The 20,209-nt window shown below is 37.7% G+C and overlaps 1 long non-coding RNA gene across 1 annotated transcript in view; it reads left to right on the forward strand.

Annotated features, from left to right (window-relative positions):
- LOC309795832 overlaps nt 1-20,209 on the forward strand; it is a 278,657-nt gene that overhangs the window by 194,019 nt on the left and 64,429 nt on the right. The gene's annotated exons all lie outside the window — the stretch shown is intronic.

Raw genomic sequence — 20,209 nt, forward strand, 5'->3', positions numbered from 1 at the left:
ACACATGGCAATGTGGCAAACACCCCCATACACACATATGAGTATACCTCTAGAATATATTCCAAGAAATAAATTAAGCCAAAGTTATATGCATTTTAATTTTTATCGGCTACTGCCAAATTTCTCTCCAAAACACTATATCAGTTTACACTCACATCAACTGTGTATAAAAGTTCCCATATAAAAGTACATCCTCACCAAAAATTATCTTTCTTTTTACCTTTTGGCAATAGGATAGATGAATACTCCCACATTTCTGCTTATCAAATCGACTCATCATTCATGTCCTGTCTTGAATGCCTTCAACACCTGAGCATCTGAAACTAGCTCCACACGCCTCTGAATTAGTACAGTGATTTATCCAAACTTTCTCATTACATATCACATTCTGCTTTATACTATAGTTATTATTAGTGTGTACTCTTAACTCAGGCCCTGGGTTGAAATCAAGGCCAAAGATGGTGTCCAATTTATATCTTCCTTAGGCCCTTGTTTTAGTGGCCTGTACATAGTTGGGAGATAATTTTTAAAATACACAAATACAAGAAGAAAAAAGGAATGAGTGGACCTCTATTCTAAATGAATAATGTTTTATAAGGAAATTTTGTTACATACATTTATGATTTATTCTGAGAAGACACTGAGAAAACAGTGGGTATTAAAAAGGATCATTGAGTCAGAAGAAATCTCATATAAAATACATCCGATGATTCATGTGTCTAACTATATCCAGATGTTAATTTACGTGGAAGTAAATATTTGAGTCTAATCATAATTCCTTTATTGTATGTTAAGTGTAATCAGCAATGTGGTCGGCAACAGAAACACCGAGTTCAAATCCTGTGCACATCACTTACTCCCTGTGAGAGTAGATTGATTCAGGGGTTCTGAGCTTCCAATTTCTTCATCTCTGAAATGGGCTTAATCATAGCTGTGCTACCTGCAGGATGATCATTTATTTTCACAATTTTTTTACTAGGTGTTTACACCTAGTAAAGTCAGGCACAGAGGCAATAAATATGAACACATCGTGGGAATTACATGAGACAGTGTTATGTGACCACACTTTTAGAATAATAAATTTAATTTTTTATTAAAGTACAGTTAATTTACAATGTTGTGTTAGTTTCTGGTGTTCAGCAGTGTGATTCAGTTATGCATGTGTGTGTGTGTATTTTTCAGATAGAAAAATAAATTGATGTATACACATAGAGAAGTATCCTTGTACACTTGTGATAGAGTCTGTCCACCTTAAAAAAATAAAGAATTGAATACATGTCTTTTATTGAAAAGCTGTATTCCACTAGAAAAGACAAACTTTTTTCATTTTACTAGCCAAGTTTTGTAATACAAGTTTTGTAATACACGAACTAGATATTTTCCATGAGTTTTTTTTGTTCAAAGACCAATGTGGGCGCTGGTACTTCTACAGTCTGTTTCCATTACTGCCGTTTACTTTTTTATTAACTCATTCATATTTTTAAAGATTGTTGATAAAGCAATGAAAAGGCTGAGCTGTATTATGATTTCCTTCTTTACATATTAAGCATCTCCATGTATATTTGGAAAATGTTATTTATAAAGTTACAGCAATATGAAGTCAATAAATAAAACAGAGAAGAAGGAGATCTTAGAGCTGTTTGCACCCATTTTATTAGGGAAGTCTGCTCCTGAAGTTCTCAAGGGAAGAAAAAATACCCCTTTCACTCTAACGTGTTGACCTTTGAGTCTGAATAAGTACAGTATCAGTGGCAAAATCTGAACTGTAAAATGAATCTGTGAGGATTAAGGGTTTAGCTGTTGCATGGCTAAATGGGTCAAGCTCTCTTAACTGATGGATTTAAGTGATGCCACCCAAAAGGCGAAAAGTTTAGATTCAGACAAACCTGCCAGCTTTCAATATTTCTACTCTATCACACTTTTTCCATAAGACTCACAACCTCTCAAGTTTGGGAGAGAAAAATAAATAAATAAATTCACACTTGCAACTTCTTTTTGGAGCCAGACTTGTTAAAGGAAAGTGAGCACTGACTCTCAAAATACCAAACAGCTCAGGGAGGCACCGTTTTATTGGGTAACTGAAGTTTGAAAAATATAACCAGTACCACTAATCTGCCTTCGACCATGCAATCATTTATTCCAACTTCTAGGAATGCTCCAACACATGATTAACTCATAAGGAGAATATGACATTCTTCATTTACCAAATTTGATTCACAGAGGAGGAAAAAGTAGAGACCATAGTGCCTCTATTAATCATATACAGAATATTTTAATAGGATAGACACGTGTAGAGTGAATTCAATTTCTTGTAGCCTTAAGACTAAAGAAATGCTTAGACACATTTATCAGCTGATGTAGGCAGTTAGTAAGTGGTTATCTTAAAAAAGCAAGTCTCAGACGTTATTTCTAGAGCTTACACGACTGCCTATATAATTCCAGTAGCTGTTGCACAGATTTGTAATCCATCTTGCTCCTCTGTTAATTGTAAGTGCAAAGCCTAAGAAGTCACCCTGATCTTCTTGATATTCCCCTCAAATCTCTACTGATTTCCTTACAATAAAAATTAGAATGAGATGTAATGCGCACCGTCAATTTTTCTAAACAACAGTAGGTAAGCACATAACTGAACGGGCTGGGGAAACTATCTTTATGAAAGCTTTTCTCTGAAGAGAACTGGATCCTCTGGTGGCTGTGATGTAACCCTTCCCCCCAACCCCCGAACTCTCCTCACCCTAATGTAACTGAAAGTGTGGATGAATGTAGATTTTTCCACTTAATTTCCACAAAGTGTGTGTTCTCCTGCCTGGGTTTATATTGCTGTCTAATGAAATAATCAGCCAGTATGCAGTGGGGGAGTGGTAGTGCAAGAGGAGAGGAACCATCCTGAAAGGTCTATTATCCCATCAATATGTGCACAGAACTCTCATTAATGTTAATTAGATTTACCCGCCAGTACGAACAGGAGGCTAGACCTTAAACAGCAAGTTTGAAAAAAACCTGTCTAGCAAAACGCAAAACATAGGGAAGAAAATTAGAAATCATTCCTACCTCCAAGCAACCTTAACGTGTGTCAAAGACATTCATGTGGCCATTAACCCAAGCAGAAATTGAACTTGTCAGCATTACATGCAGAATGTGTATGTAAGGGTAACTGTTCATGAACAATTTCTCAAATGAATTAAATACAAACTGGATTTGTTTCTACGCAGTAGATGTACCCTGTCCATCACCTTCTTAATAGAACAACTGCCAGTGGTGTAGGCGTTATAGCCCTTTTATTCATGCTTGCCTTTAAGGTAGAAGATGAGGCATCAAAGAAAGAACTGCTGTTGAAGATTTGGCTTATGAATAAGACCAAAAACCTAGGGTTGTCTTTGTCTTCTTGTTACATAGCCCATTTCCAATCCATTGGCAAATCCCAATATTTTCCTTAAAATAAATTTAAAATCAGACCACTTTTCTTCACCTTTGCCTCCACCACATTGGTCCAGGTCAACATGTGTCTCACCCTGACTTTGGTAATGGCCATAACTTGTACCCTATACCATCGCATACAGGCCAGAATTTCCCTTTTAATATGAAAGTCAAAGGTTGTCATTCTCTGCTTATTCCCTGCAGTGGCTGACTGTCTCATTCAGAGTGAAAGCCTTACAGTGGTCCTGAAGGTGGGCTCCACCCTCATCCATCCCTCTCTGAACTCACACCCTTCAAAGTTCTTTTTTAATCACCTCTCTCAAGTCACACTGCCTCCTTGGGGTTCTGTAGACGTGCCAAGTCATCTCAGGACTCAAGGCCTTGCTACTTGCTGTCTCCCTAACCATCCTGAATGAAATAGCAACCTCCCTCCCCATCTCCTGTACTCCCTCTTCCTTTCTGTGTCTTATTTTGCTCCATAGGACATATCACTATAATATGTATATATTTATTAATGCATCTGTCTGCCACTATCTGCCCAGTTGAATGTAAGCTCCAAAAGGGGATTTTAGGTTTCTGCTGTTGACCCAGAACCCTGGACAGTGCCCCAAACATAGTAGACACTCAACGAAAATTTCTTGAAGAAGTAAGTCTATTGTTGTGGTAGTTGAAAATACATTGTATTCATTCTCAGTTACCAGCAGACAGTGAACTCATTTTCTCAAGTATCTGAAAATTTCTCCACACTACATGAGAGATTATATAAGAAGATAGAGCCATAGGTCAGCTTTGAGTATCCTAATTTGGATAACACTCCTTTTTCAGACTTCAGATTTCAGATCCACATTGGATGCTAAAAAATATCATTCGTACTCAATGCCTTTTATTTTTAAATATCTTACTTGAAGCCCACACACATTTTTTTTTCCATTCCAAGTTCACTGAACAGAAAACGACATATAGGTGATGGCCTTTTTTGTTTGTTTGTTTTTGTTAACCCTGGACCTGCTCAAAATCAGAGCTGCAGAGAGAAAAGAACCAATATCTCATACAGCATAATCAGAAGTGCTGGAAATAGGATCTTTAGCAGGAGTATACAGACCTGACTTATGCAACCTACCGGGTTTTGCGTGTGACATGTTGACAGAGGTTGACACTTAGTGGGTAAGTACCATGTGGTTGTCAGCTGGCATTAAGACTTGCAGTGCATTCTCCAGTCAAAATATAGGAGGAATGACAAAGTTGATATTTGAAATCTACACTCCAGCACTGTGGCAGCCTAAAGCGTTGCTGATTGCCCACAGACCCCAGTGTCCCTCTGCTTTGCAGAGCACAGAGATGGACACATTTATGCTTAAACAGGTTATCTATTAACTAGTCACACCTAACTGCATTTGGTTCATGGTGGTAATAAAAAATACATTTTATCACCAAACTTATATGTACTTTTCTTAAGTTAATTACAATCATATATAACAGAAAATAAGCAAGAGAGGAAATCAGAAAGAAGGTAGCCAAAACAAGAGAGGATACCTATTATGATTTCAGCAGTTCAGAGAAATGTTAACAGAAATCTGTAAACCTATGGTAAAAGAGTTCAAGGAGTGGGAAATTTGTCTTTATATTATTTAGTTTAGTTTTTTTTTTTTTTTTTAATGCTTGCTGCTTGTCTGGTAGGTTATATTTCGTGTTTTTAAAGATAGGTATTTACAAGTCTACAATATCACCCTATTACACTGCATGGTGTTAGAGTCACAGAATTGGACTTCATTAAAAAACTGTAGTTTATTCCATCCTTCTCATAATGCCTATCATGAACAAAGCAAGCTTTTAAATTCATAAAAGTAATTAGGGATGTGATCTGTGGAAATACTCATATATTGTTTGTATATTGTTATAAAGCTATTTGTGTTGCCTTTCTTTGGGAACTGAATTACTCTGTGTTTCTAAATTGGGGTCTTTTTCTTCTTCTTCCTCCTCTTCTAAATCCTAGAGGTTGTGCTTTCTTTGTTTGTGTGACGAATAAGAGCCTTATCTGGAAATTGTTGCATAAGCCACACTCCATTTTAGGTAGACATGGAAATTCGATTTCTTCTTTCTCTTCTAATTGAGTGAATAGACTAAGGAGGTCTTCTACTTGTCTGACACTGGTAATTGAACTACTGCACAACACATTAAGCAAAGAATATTCAGAGCAGCAGCAATTAAATTATGTTCTCATGTTCCAGAGAGGAGGCTCTTTACAGACAGAGAAGGAGGAGAAAAAATGGTGTAAAATAATGGACACTGATATCAGGAAGGGAAGAAAGCAGACATTTCATTAGGTCTTGAGCTCGGCCATCCTACAAAGGACTAAAAAGCAATAATGACTCAGACATGACGTAAGGTGTTTTCACTTTGGGGTACTTCCAGCTCAGCTAACACATAGTACAAAGGAGATTTGAGATCCAGATGTACATGTGTGGTTGAGGCTTCGTAGGTTTTCCTAAAGGAGGACCTCAAGTTTGGACTCAAGAGTTTGCAAAAAGTGAGCAATCAGCAAGGCAGGGGATTCCAGAGCAGAGTTCTTACTGCCTTAACTTAGACCTCTCAGCTAGGGAAGAGACCTCTACAGCCTTCCTGAGAAGGTCTTCTTGTCCTGGGCTACAGTTACGTATGTTCAACAGTCAGACTGGCCATGGCTTGATGGGGCTCCTAATGCTAGTGATTTCACATAAGTAGCTCATGTGAACTCATTTGATTCACACAGCACCCTTGAAGGGCAGATTTTATTTTTATCTTAATTTTACATGTGAAGATACTGAAGTATGATGGGTGACATTGGATCAATAAAGGTAGTTACCACATATTGTGTATTTGCTAATTGGTAGGTACCACCCTAATCATGCTCTACCTGCTCTCCACTTTCATCCTCGATGTAACCACAAGTAGTGGATGCTCGTATCATTGTGTGTGGTTTGGATGATGACCTTTGCAGAGGTCCAGGCACCACACGTAAGACCTGAACCCAGAAGTAAGACATTTTATACCCACGTTCCTTATATTCATCTGAGCGTGCATGCACGTGCAAACACACACACACACACACCCCTTCCCCACCGCTATTATATCTTATAGTCCAGGCTGTCCTCCCAGGACCATGGATATAGCAAAATAGCCAACAAAACCGTACCTCTTCATGCTTAGATCTGCATGTATAAGGTAGAAAATAATGTATGTGAAGGAATTTTACAAGCCATGAATGGCAATATAAACTCAAGTTTGTATTTTTTGAAGGTTTCATTCAAGATTATTGAGGCATCATTTACATACAATAAATTCACTCGTTTAAGTACATATTTCAGTGAATTTTGACAATTTACACATCATTTAACCACTATTACAATCAAGGTGGAGAACATTTTCATGCCCCAAAAGGTTTTCTTGTGACCCTTCCCAGTCAATCCTAAGCGACCATCCTCCCAGGCAACCAGTGGTCTGCCTTCTGTCACCATAGATTAGTCTTTTCTAGAATATCACGTGAATAGACTTATACTGTATATGCGCTTTTGTGACTATGCGGTTGCATGTGTCAGGAACATGTAATTTTTTATTGCTGAGTATTATTCCACTGAATACATATAACACAATTTGTTTATCCTTTTACTTGTTAATGGGTATTTCAGTTATTTCTAATTTAAACTACTGTGAACAGAAGTCCTTGTAAGGACATATGTTTTCATTTCTTTGGGGCAAATACCTAGAGAGGGAATTATTGAGTCATATTGCAAGCATATGTTAATTTTATTTAAAGAACTGGAAAACTGTTTTTTGAAGTGGTGGTACCACTATACCTTTCCACTAGCGGTTGATGAGAATTCCAATTGTCCCACTTCCTCACCAGCACTTGGTGTTAATCTTTTTAATTTTAGACATTGAAGTGAGTTTGCAGTGACATCTCATTGTGGCTTTAATTTGCTCTTCAGTGATGACTAATGATATTGAGCTTATTTTCATGTGGTTGTTGGCTATTTGTTTATCTTTACTTGCCAGTGTGCGTTCACATTTTTTTGCCCTTTTTTATTGTTTATCTTTTATTAGTGAGTTGAAAGCATTTGTTAATATCCTGAATACTAATCCTTGGCCAGTGGCTTCACTTTCATTTTCTTAATGGTTAATTTTGACAAATGTTAATTTTGATAAAGTTCAATTTCTTTTATCTTATGCTTCCTTCTTTTTCTGTCCTAAAAAATATTTACCTATGCCAAAGTCATGAAGATTTTCTATGTTTTTGTCCAGAAGTTTTATAATTTGAACTTTTGTATTTAGTATATAATCTATGTTGAGTTAATTTTCCTTTATAGTTCATGGCAAGCCTCTAGATATATTTTATTTTCCATGTGGATATATAGTTTTTCCAGTACCCTATTGAAAAGAGTATTCTTTCCCCATTGAATTACCTTGGCACCTTTGTCAAAAATCAATTGACCACTTATGTATGGCCTTATTTCTTAGGTTGATATTTTTAGTTTAACATTGCAGATAAATACTGGATAAGACTTTTTCTTTTTAATCTCTTTAGTCATTAACTGAGAATTTTATCTCACAGGTTTTGAGTAGGCTAAACTCAAAAACCACAGTTTTCTTACCCTAGGACATTGATAAATACAAGATTAGGAGAGATTCTTATTACCCACATTTCCAGATAAGGAGATGTCCACTGATGACCCCACTGGGGAGGGGAGGGCAGGATTTAGGGGTTTGGGGCCAACATTTCTCATTTCTCTTCTCACTTTCTTCTTTGCTTCCCCATCACAGAGGTTGTAGCTAATTGAACTGATTGAGCCTTACGCCCAGGCCTCTCTGAAAATTGACATTTGGGTCCACACTTAAAAGGAGAGAATGAGCCAGGAAAATACCTGGAAGACCCTGTCCCAGGTAGAAGGACAACAAGTCGGAAGACTCAAGTTCTTTCAGCCTAAGAGGGCTTGTGCCATACAATTAATAGAGGTGGAACTAAGGCTGAGGGAAGGAATCTGATGATATAAAGGATAGTTTGACTGTATATAAAACAAGACATGGGGAGTGACAGGACAAGTGTTTGGAAAGGCCACGTGGGGGCAGATTATGAAGGAGCTTGACTACTAGACTTAGCAGACTAGCTTGAATTCATTGGCCTTGAGAACCACTGAACTAAGCGCTGCCATGATAAGCAGGGTGTTTTAAGCAGAGTAATTCAGAGCTGTCTTACATATGGTCACCACTGAACAATTAATTCTTTAATTAAATTGATTTTCAAAGTGAATTTGAGTCAAGAAAGAGTTAGGTGGTACAAGATCAGGAGGCTATTTCAATGATGCAGGCTAAAATTATTTCCATGGAGACAAAATGAAAGGAATCAAACAAAGTGGTATTATATATAATATATTAAGCATCTGTATCACTTGATATCTAAAATATAAAAGCAATACATATTATCATAATATCCCACATGTCTTCAATTTTCAATGGACACCCATGACAGAGGTTGCATGCCCATCTCTCATGTGTATCTACACCTCTGTAATGTATGGTCCATGAAGTCAGGTGTTTTTTTTTTTTTCTTTTTCTTTATTTGGTTCACTGCTGTATTCCAAGTATCTAGAAGAATACAAAGCACGTAGTTGGTATGCAGTAAATGTTAGATGAATGAAAAGTATTCAAAGATCAGAAAAGTCTTCTTGAATCTAAAAAGGATACTAAAAACTGTAGGATCATCATCACTGTGTCAGGGGGTTACAGGATGTTTCTTTGGTTGATTCACAAATGCAAAGAAATCATTATTTGGCATTCCTCAGATTCCCAAAGTTAAAAACATATTGAGGGGCTTCCCTGGTGGCGCAGTGGTTGAGAGTCTGCCTGCCGATGCAGGGGACACGGGTTCGTGCCCCGGTCCGGGAAGATCCCACATGCCGCGGAGCAGCTGGGCCCATGAGCCACAGCCGCTGAGCCTGCGCATCTGGAGCCTGTGCTCCGCAACGGGAGAGGCCACAACAGTGAGAGACCCGTGTACCACAAAAAAACAAAAAAAAAACAAAAAAAACCCAAAAAACCCAACAACTCAAACAAACGAAAAGCCATACTGCATAATAGATTCAGATGCTCCAGGCATTTGCTTTACGAATAGTCCCACAGATATGTCATATTTATCTGGACCACGTACATTTCAGATCAGTAGGCCACAAATATTTATTAATTTAAGCATTTTCTTTTTTTTTAAAGAAGGCAATCAAGTTATGTCAGTAAAGCGACCTACTGCTCTAGGATAATATCTAAAACAGCAGAAAGAAATGGTGAGTTTCTTTTAAATGTTAAGTGATAGCATAACTTTGTAAATCATTCTTACTAAAATAATGGTATTTGGAAAGTGATTTTTTTGCTTATTGACTTCAGTTGGCATTGCTGGAATGACCGACAACCTCCTGTGTAACCTGACATGGCAGGACTGGATGCCAACGTCCGTGCTGCATTATGAATGTCTCAGATCATTTGCTCTAGTGTAAATCCATGTAGACTGTGTAAGGATGCTGTTCTGCATAGTTTATTTTGTCTCTCAGCCCTAGAGCACTAAGCTGGACATTACTGTGTACAATAGGTTTTGAATTCCATGCCCATGGACCACAGCCAGCATCACACACAGAAGTTAATGACTGATTGTTATCTTAGCCCATAGCTTGCATTCCTTTTGATAAGACTATTTCAGCAAGGGGGTGGATCACAAAGTACAGGATTAATTAAGGTCAAATCCCAGTGAAACGTGCAATCTATTTTCTCGAGGAAAGAACTTGGAAGAATCACATGGTGAATTTTATATACCAAAACCCAATTTTTAAAATAATGCTTAATTAAACTTGAAGCTTAATTTCCTTCTTGTTTAAAGAGACGGAATAGTAATGCAACATAATTTAAATGTGCCCGTAGATCAGCAGACAGGAAACATTTATCATTGCTGTGAACTACTGTCATTTACAATGGTGATGAACCACTCTGAACATCCTAACAATCCAAGCACATCTAAATCATCCAACTATACTGACACTAGTTTATTAACATCTGACAGTAAAAATTCATCTCTGGGAAACCACTGAATTTGTGTCCAGTGGTATACTGTTATTTTAAAATGTGGATTTTGATAGAGAATGATCAAGGAAGTCAGCCTTGTGGCTCAGTGCACTAAACATTCCAGTTGTAATGCACTGCAAAAATGCCAGTCCCAACTGGGATTCTAACTCAAGATAAGATTGTGCTGAATTTCTGGATCTCTTATAAGATGTGGTTTTCTTTCCAGATTGTAGTGCCTTTTTTCCTAATTACCTCCTGATAATTTTTCCTATCATATTATGAAGTCCATTAGAAGAAATTAACTTTCTTTGTTAGAACTCATAAGTAAGCTCCATTAAGCTAAAGTCCTTTGTATATTTCATGTTTTCTTTTAGGCTGTTAGGGAAGGTAAGTTCTACTTAAAGACTATACTTAAAATAAGAACTTTAAGATGAAAGGTGTCTTCTTTCATTCCTGAATATGGTCACATAATCTTTCCTGCTCTGATTCTGTCTTTCCCAATATGGGTAGCTGCAGGGATGATTAAGTACCCCTGCAGAGAAAGTTGAGTGCAGAAAAAGTTCAAAGATAAATGACAGGTTTACAGGTCTTTCTGTCTGTTTTTATTTTTTAGGGCTCTATCATCAAGCAATGAGTTAGCCTTTCTAGCTGGTGGGTGGTTTGTAAAACTGTAAACTGTTTGGAATATAAATATCATTCTAAATTAAGATTGAATTAACTATCAATAATACAGTAATGATCTAAGTAAATAAACTTGTTTTCTTCTGCCTCAAGTATGATTTTTAAATAATTTGGGAAAATTCTCGAGGTGTTGGAAGTTGGGAAATTCCTATAGCATTTATGGGCTTCAGTTTCTGCTCCTGTGGAATGAGTGTGCTGGTAACTGTCTCACCGTATACCTCCCTTGACCTCAGGCCAAGAATGCACGGCCCTCCCATGCGTGCCAAACCACCCTGAGTTTATCCCCAAGAGAAAATTTAGCACAGAGATATTCATCCCCCTTGTGTGTCCACTAGATTGTATGTTACAGAAGCCAGCAACAGATGCTCCTTCAATATCATATTCCTAGAAACTAGCAGAATACACGTTGTTAACACAGTAGAAAATCAATCAATATTTATTAAACGAAGGAATTACCTAGTCAGGGCACAAAGGTAATGTATGATTAAGTGGGAGAATATATACGTAGGTGTTTCGAGAAACTGTGCTTATAGGACCAGTGCCTTAAATTCGTTAATAGCATTATAATATGCAAGTATAACAAGTAAAAATATGATATACAAGTATAAAGATCCTTTGGGATAAGTCATACCTTTGGATGTTTTGTTTTGTTTTGTTTTTGGAATTTAGGTTTTATTTTTTGGTTATTGTTATCAATTTTAATTTCAGAACCAAGCATGAAATCCTACACCTATTATATCTCCCCCACATATTGTTGTTATTGTTGTTTGGTAATCATACACTAAACTAAATGCAAAAGTCACTTCTTCAAAGAAGACTTTCCTCGACTCTTCATCTAAATTGGCTGTCCCGGTATACTCACTCCTGGTCCCAGTAGGTTTTGCCCTGGCCCTTGTCACACTTTATAATTACGGGAATCTGTGAATATCTGTCAACTGTCCGTCTCTCTCCCTGAATGACTAAGTTCCCTGAAGGCGGGGGCAGGCCTCTGTTTTAATAACCCTGTCGTCCAGCTTCTGAGATAGTCCCTGTTACAACAGGAACCGCTCAATACCTTTGAAAAAAGAAGGAAGGGGAGAAGGTGAAAGTAAGGGAGGGAGCAGCAAGGGAGAGAGAATGGAATAAAACTAAATGTTTAATTTTAAATTCAGTTAATAAATTTAATAAATCCAGGGTTGCATTAAAGCAACAAAGGGTATCCAGCTTTGTTAGTACATCACCTGCATAACAGCCTCCTGCGATGATTTTTTTTTCTTCTTTTTCTCTCTTTTCATGTGCTGGGGTGGGTGACTTACATACCAAGAAAAAGTTGAAAAAAAATTTTAATTCATATTACAAATTTTGTATCTTTGGTGACATGTTCTCATGTAAGATAATCCAAATAGAATTGCTTAAAAGGCTTCAGAATTAAGAATATATGGAATGTGTGGAGGTAATAGATGTGAGACCCATATAACATAAATCGGCACTTAAGCTATCCATATAAAATGGACATTAAGAAAAATGAATGCCTAGCTCCTAAAAATGCAAAAACAAAAACAAAACCTAATGTTTATATCCTTTAAACTGGAATCTTGGACTTTATATTGCAAAAGCAAATGAGAAATGTCAAGTAAAGTTCAAGGGCAAGTTATGCAAATGGAAAACTAATAGCTTTATTTTTCTCTGTGTTAGGCATCATTTCCTAAACATTTGAGGCAAAGTGTATATTTAAATCACTGTTAAATTTATCTTTGACATATTTTTTAAAGAAAAATAGGAATTAAAATGCAATTTGTATATATTCTTGTACTTCATACTTTCCCCATCTATTTAGCATTAATGTAGGTAGAGCTATTCTTTTAGAAAATGTCAAAAAGAACAAATTACTCAAAATGGTACTGTTCATTGTAAGTAGGCTGTTTTGCCTTATTCTAATGTAATGAATTCTGTTAATAATAGGACTTAGGTTTTCCCAGTTTTTCAAGATAATTTTAGTGACTCATGAGCAAAAAACCGAAGGATAAGGAGAAAGCTATCTCAATGGAAAATATTCAGCACACTTATATACCAGCTGGCTATTTCTCGAGGGCAACTTGAAATTTGAGTCAAGTCAAGTCACAAGTGGATTAAGACCGGTGATCTCACTCTGTCCTTTGGAAAACTATGCATATCACAAAATCACTATACATTTTTTTTTTTTCTGGCATTACGCGGGCCTCTCCCATTGCAGAGCACAGGCTCCGGACGTGCAGGCTCAGCGGCCATGGCTCATGGGCCCAGCCGCTCCGCGGCATGTGGGATCTTCCCGGACTGGGGCACGAACCCGTGTCCCCTGCATCGGCAGGCAGACTCTCAACCACTGCACCACCAGGGAAGCCCCCACTATACATTTTGACATATCGGCAGCCCTTGCTTGAAATAGGCCCTGAATCAACAGCATGGAAACTCAATCTGCCTAGGGATATACTGGCCTTTAAATAAAGAGGGTTGATATTCTCTGATAGAACAATGGAGAAATCTTCCAACATCTATAATTTTGTGTATACTATAACTGGAACAGGCGGCCTTGGTTTCAAGTCATCAACTGCTCATAAAATGATTATATATAGTTTTTAGAACAGAAGTATAATAAACGGGCTTTTAAGCTTACTTGAACACGTATTTTTTTTAAGTACTGATTTGATCCCATTTTTATTTCTCCCAGAAGGTTATTTTTGCATTCTCTCTCCAGCAACCCTGGTCATGCAGAATACTCCCCGCTGATCACAGAGCTCTGTGACAGCCATTGCAGATTGCTAATGGTAACACCGCACGAGTGAATAGATGACTTTGGATGTCTGATTTAGCCCAGGGGTGCAAAGGGCCTGCTCAGAGAGGTATGATGAAGCTACTTAGGAACAGTGAGACCCAAATTAGGAATAAGTAAGTGTGTAAGCAATTTTCCATGGGCACATACTACCTTAAAATAATTGGAACCACTGTGCCCATTGCTTAAAGCTGCCTGATGCTTGCTCTCAACTTATATCCTCCCTTCTATGCTGGCACTGAGCAAAATAAAGGAAAAAAGTAAAGCACCACCACGTGTGTAAGCCAGACTTCAGTGGGAATATGCAACTATTTTCAATTGTTTATATGGTGCATTTTATTATTCTACCATTTAAAATTGAGTGGGATTGTTGCACTCAAATTTGGATGGAGAAAAAAAAATTTATTTTTCAAGTTACCAAACATAATTTTTAAAAAATTTTTAATGTTTTTCAAGATATCTGAACAGTGATTTTATTTAAAAAAAAAAAAGCTATTATTTTTTCCAGGATTTTCTAAAGAAGAAAAACTCTGTTATTTGGGATATTTCAAAAGGTTGGTTCATACAACTTCTAGACATATCCTTTGAAAGAGTAAAAATCTTGCTGGCTCCATTCTTGGCCTCCTGCTGGTATATTAATGGTGACCTATTAATATTGGTGTTGGAAAGATAAAATTTAAATTTTAAGCCAAAATCCTTATTCAGTGTAAGTGAAAATGTTAAATTAAAACCCAGAGCAGATTGAGAGATAGAGGGAAGAAGAATAAAAAGAAGGAAGAAACAGGAGATAGCAGTCGGGGTGGAGTAGAGAGGAAAGAGGAGATTGGAGTTAACAGAAACACACAGTATATATAAAATAGGTAAACAACAAGGTCCTACTGTAGAGCATAGGGAACTATATTCAGTATCTTGTAATAACCTATAATGGAAAAGAATCTGAAGAAGAATATATATATATATATGTGTATAACTGAATCACTTTGCTGTACACTTAAACTAGCACAATGTTGTTAATTAACTATACTTCAATACAAAAAGTAAAGAAAAAAGAAAGGAAGAAAGACACTAGTTTACTGACATGGTCAGATTATAATTTTCACAATAATTATATTACCACTTGGAAAAAGACAGTTTAGAGGCAGGTTAAACTATATTGAGGTAGTACCCCATTCTATATGTATATATAACTAACATAAATTAGACATAAGCAGGCACCTAAAATACTCGTACTGTATTTTAAGTTATTCTAATTGCCTCTTCCTCTCTAATTTTAATGCATCCAAATCATTTTTATCATATAAATGAAGTTTGAAAATGTCAGCCAAAATCCAAATTCCAGAATTTTATTAATAGCAGATAGTTGAGTAAAATATTTGTAAGATGCGTAGGCAGATCCGATCCCTCCGCTTTTGATACTGTGACTTAGCATCTGTCTTCTCTACGTCATACAGTCAAGCGCAATATGTGCCAGCCTGTTGGGGGATTGTTGGGGGATTGTTGGGCGATTGTTTGGGGAATTGTTTGGGGGATTGTTGGGCGATTGTTGGGCGATTGTTTGGAGGATTGTTTGGGGGATTGGGGATTGTTGGGCGATTGTTTGGGGGATTCTTGGGGGATTCTTGGGCGATTGTTTGAGGGATTGTTTGGGGGATTGTTTGGGGGATTGTTGGGCGATTGTTTGGGGGATTGTTTGGGAGATTGTTTGGGGGATTATTTGGGGGATTGTTTGGGGGATTGTTTGGTATTTGGGGGATTGTTGGGAGATTGGGGGATTGTTGGGGGATTGTTGGGGGATTGTTTGGGGGATTGTTGGGGGATTGTTAGGCAATTGTTTGGGGGATTGTTTGGGCGATTGTTTGGAGGATTGTTGTCTCTGTACCTTGTAGCGGACATCATGTAGGAAAATTTGCTCCCCAGCTGAAGGGATTAAGGAAAGGAATTCTGTTTGGATAAAACAAGTTGTAGCGATGCCAAACAATATCCAGCTGTACAGCTTAAAAGCCCATTATCTTACACGTGATAAAACAAACCAGCCTAAGTTGTATAGCATGATGATCGCCTTTAAACACACACACACACACACACACACACACACACACACACACACACACACACACACACACACACTAGCTGCTTGCTCTCTGCCTCCAAAGTAAAGCTTACAGTCACAGCTAACTGTATACAAGATACTCAAGTGATGCTTAAAATAAGAGGCACTTTTTTCTTGCCAGGTTTTTAGCATCTCAAAATTCAAATGCCAGTGCTCAAATACCAATTCCCTGATCAAACTGTAGACTAAAGGAAATGAAATAAAACTAAATAAATAGTACATAGAGATTTTTAAATGAATCTGCATCTATCTATGGAGTGATCAGTGATTTTCTTTGATATTGAACTGTTGCGGCTACCCCAGTGAGAGCAGTTCTTACCCTTTTATTCCAACCCTCAATTTCGAATGTATCCCAAGACTTTCCAGACAGGGAAGTTTATTTTATTGAATGCTTTGACATGGATTGTGAGCAGGTTTCTTTGAATACATTTTAGAATCGATTTCCTCTGAAGATACAGCATATTACCACTGTAGCAAGAGAAATAATTAGATTTGCCATACCACTTGTACAAGAGCTGTCTCAAACAGATGGGGAGCTCAATCCTTCAGGAGCTATAAACAAATAAAATTCAAAACAATGCTATATTTCAGTAAGACAAGTAATACATTAAAATAAATCAATGACTAGTTGAATATAAAGAAGATTCTAATCGCATATTTTGTTTTCTAAACTTCCCTCTTTGCTCTCATTCTCCCTCTCTCTTAGTCTGTTGTATAATCCTTTAGAGCCAGTGCCTGCATAAGGCAATATTTTTTGTTAAATTTCAAAGCTGAATTTGACCAGAAGAACAAAGAAAGCTGTTTTTAAACTTTGATATCATCGAGTTTCCATTCTAGAAGGGATATAGACACTGCAGGCCAAATTTGGCTCTGATTCCCGAAGGAAAATATAGTCATTTGAATTCAGAGAGAATTGGAATTTTTGCATGTAGGAGTGTGTGGCCTCAGAGCTTCAGTCAACAAGGTCTGAAGCTGTATGGCTCAAAGTAAGTCCTTCAATCAACTGTGTATATTAAATCTAAGTCTTTGTCTTCCAAGGCCCCTGGCAGTGGACAGAACACAGAGATGAAAGGCTTGGTGAGAAGAGATAATTAAAACTTAATGGATGCTTGTTGTAAGAGTAGGTGCAAAGAAAAGTAATCACTTCAGGTATTCACAAGGAGCTTATAAAACAGAGCTCTGTGTGTTATGAGTAATTCACTTTGGATCATTAACACTAGGAAGATAAGCCCTAAAAGATATATTAGGTCAAGGCTGAATACCCTACTCACTCTTCTGTTACGTTTTATGGGGTGTTTTACACTCAATGTAAGAAAAAAACACTACATCTAAGACAGCCCCCCAAAATCCAAGAGCCCTGACCTCTTCTGAAATTTTGTATTGAATTGATTCAGATGAAAGCAATGACCTTTTGATTTTATGATGTCTCTCCTAAAAGGCCTCCAAAGATTGATGGGTAGGATATGTACCTTGGAGGGGGGCGGGGAAATAGACTGATTAGGGCCTTTGACAAGATGGTTTCAGGAAATAGAAGTCTCTCTTGCCTTAGTTGGTGGCCACAGAGACATTTGCTCCATTGCTCCTGGCCACAATCTCTCAGGAAATGGTTGAGCCACCAACAAAGTAAGATATGGACTTAGGGTGTAAGAAAGATGAGGGATAATTTTACAAAGCTTTCAGAACCTCCATCTCTGGTAAGCTACTGTATCTGTCTCGTGGCAGCTACTTTTGTTTGTGTGTGTCAGATGACTCTAGCTTGAATGAACTTTTTCATACACATTCTGTTTGAAGAAAAGTCTTGCTGTGTTCTTTCCTTTTGTCATTCATGTGTCTGTATAGGACTGTAGCATTGCTTGCTCCCAACCCAGCCATCCCTCCTCGATTCTGTTCTTCCTTTCATCACCCCCTCAACACTCTAATAAGTTTCTTAATATAAATAGAAAAAAATCATCATGATATTGTATATTGGTGGGGTTAGTTTCTCCTTCTCGTCTATATGACGTTATTTGTTTACTGCACACACTGCTGAATATTGTCAACATATAACAAGTGCCAGCAGGAACTCAACTAGAAAACATGCATTTGCCACAGGTGAGAGTGTAAACATAGAGGGGCAAACATTCTGGAAAACAACATGAAAATTAAAATGGAAAGGGAAGGAGAACGTGGAAAAAGATTTACTTTGATTGGTTGAATTTGAGGAGTCTCTGTTTGGAAAGCAAGCCCTCTTTCACGAAAAAGTTCAATATGGTAATTGTATAAATGACCTTCAGGTTTTTTCTTGACAACCTGAAGTCTCTAAGCCAATGAAACATATGAACAGTTCTTAGTAGATTTATAGTCAGAACATAAAGTTAAAAATAAAATTCTCAAACTTAAAAAGCTTACATCTTCTGTTAAATATTTTAAATATTTCTTGATACACGTTTGCTGTTGTAAAAATTTAATTACAGAGCTATGAAAATAAATTCATTTACGTAGGTAAAAACAGGTTGTAATCAGTCTTTGGAGTCGGAGGAAAAAATGAAATGTTACTTCTTACAGAAAAAAAGGAAAAAAAGCGATCACAGAAGTCACATTCTGAGCACTTGATCCTTTGTACTCCTGCTTTTCTCCATGGATAAGATGCCCCAGGACATCTTACTTAGAGGGGTGGGTACTTTGAACAAGATGATAAAAGCCCTGAATGTTTTAAATTTTAATAAGGACATTCTCAAGTATATACAAAAGCAGTGAGTACATTTTGCCAATCTTGTTTCATTTATTCCCTCTACATTATTTGTTATGTATTTATTGCTAAAGAACCTTAAAGCAACTAATTTCAACCACAAATACTTTAAAAGAAAGTGTTGATAAGGACACTTGTTTGTTTTTATAATACCACCATACCATTGTCACAAAATAAGTGCCTGGTATCAGCTAACATCCAGTCCATAGAGAAATGTATCTGACTGTCTGAAAAATGTCTTTTTATAGTTTAAGTCAGGATCTAAACAAGAGTTAAGCAGTGCATTTTGTTCTATATCTTTTGTATTCTATAATAATCTCCTTCCCTTTTTAATGCTATTTCTTTGTTGATGAGATTCAAAACTTTTTTTTTTTTTTTTTTTTTGCGGTACGCGGGCCTCTCACTGCTGTGGCCTCTCCCGTTGCGGAGCACAGGCTCCGGACGCGCAGGCTCAGCGGCCATGGCTCACGGGCCCAGCCGCTCCGCGGCATGTGGGATCTTCCCAGACCGGGGCACGAACCCGTGTCCCCTGCATCGGCAGGCGGACTCTCAACCACTGCACCACCAGGGAAGCCCTCAAAACTTTTTTTTAAGGGCAAGAAATTCCATGCAGGTGGTGCTAACTAATGTCTATGGCATCTCATCAGTTGTCTCACTTGGAGTGATGATGCTCAGTTTGGTCAGGGGGTCCAGGTACTAACTGCCTGGTCCTCCCTTGTAAAGTTCCCTATCCTAACACATAAAAGTCTTAGTATCCTGAGATGATCATTGCCTAGAAACATTATTCCATGAGGGGTGACAGAATAGTGACTTTTGAAATCTGTCATTTTTTATCAATTCATTAAAATGCCTGCATATCAATTTGACTGTAAACCAGCAGCCGTGTCACTCTTTCCAAAGATAACAACAAAGACTACGGTTATTCTTTCCCCCAAATGAAGCCAGAGACCTCGTGGGGTGGCACAGCACACAGTCCTCAGAAGGGCTGAGACCAGATCTTGAGGAGAGTGAGTTAGGCAAGGCGGTCCCTTCAGTAGATGTCAGAAATGATCTCTGTGTCGTTCAGTTTTGGGTGGCGGGGATAGAAGAAAATGGTGGCTCAGTCACGAGTCTGTCCTCTAGACATTCGGTAGAGGGCCATGGGGGTGGTATTTCTCTTTACATGATATGAGGAAGCTGTGCTCCAAGCCCTCCCCAGACCTTCTCTATTAGATTCTCTCAGAAGGCCCCAGCTCACGTTGAGCAGATTTCTCACTTTATGCAAAAGTCAAGCAGGCAGAAGAATGAAAAACCCATCAGAATTTTACTTTACGTCTTCTGTCTTCTCCAAATCAAGCAAATCCGGGAGACTAAAAAGGGAACTGAAATAAGCTTGTATCCCAGAAGGCTGGAGAGCAAAGGTAAG

Source organism: Mesoplodon mirus (assembly GCF_964341445.2).
Source record: "Mesoplodon mirus genome assembly, chromosome: 20".
Lineage (NCBI taxonomy): Eukaryota > Metazoa > Chordata > Mammalia > Artiodactyla > Ziphiidae > Mesoplodon > Mesoplodon mirus.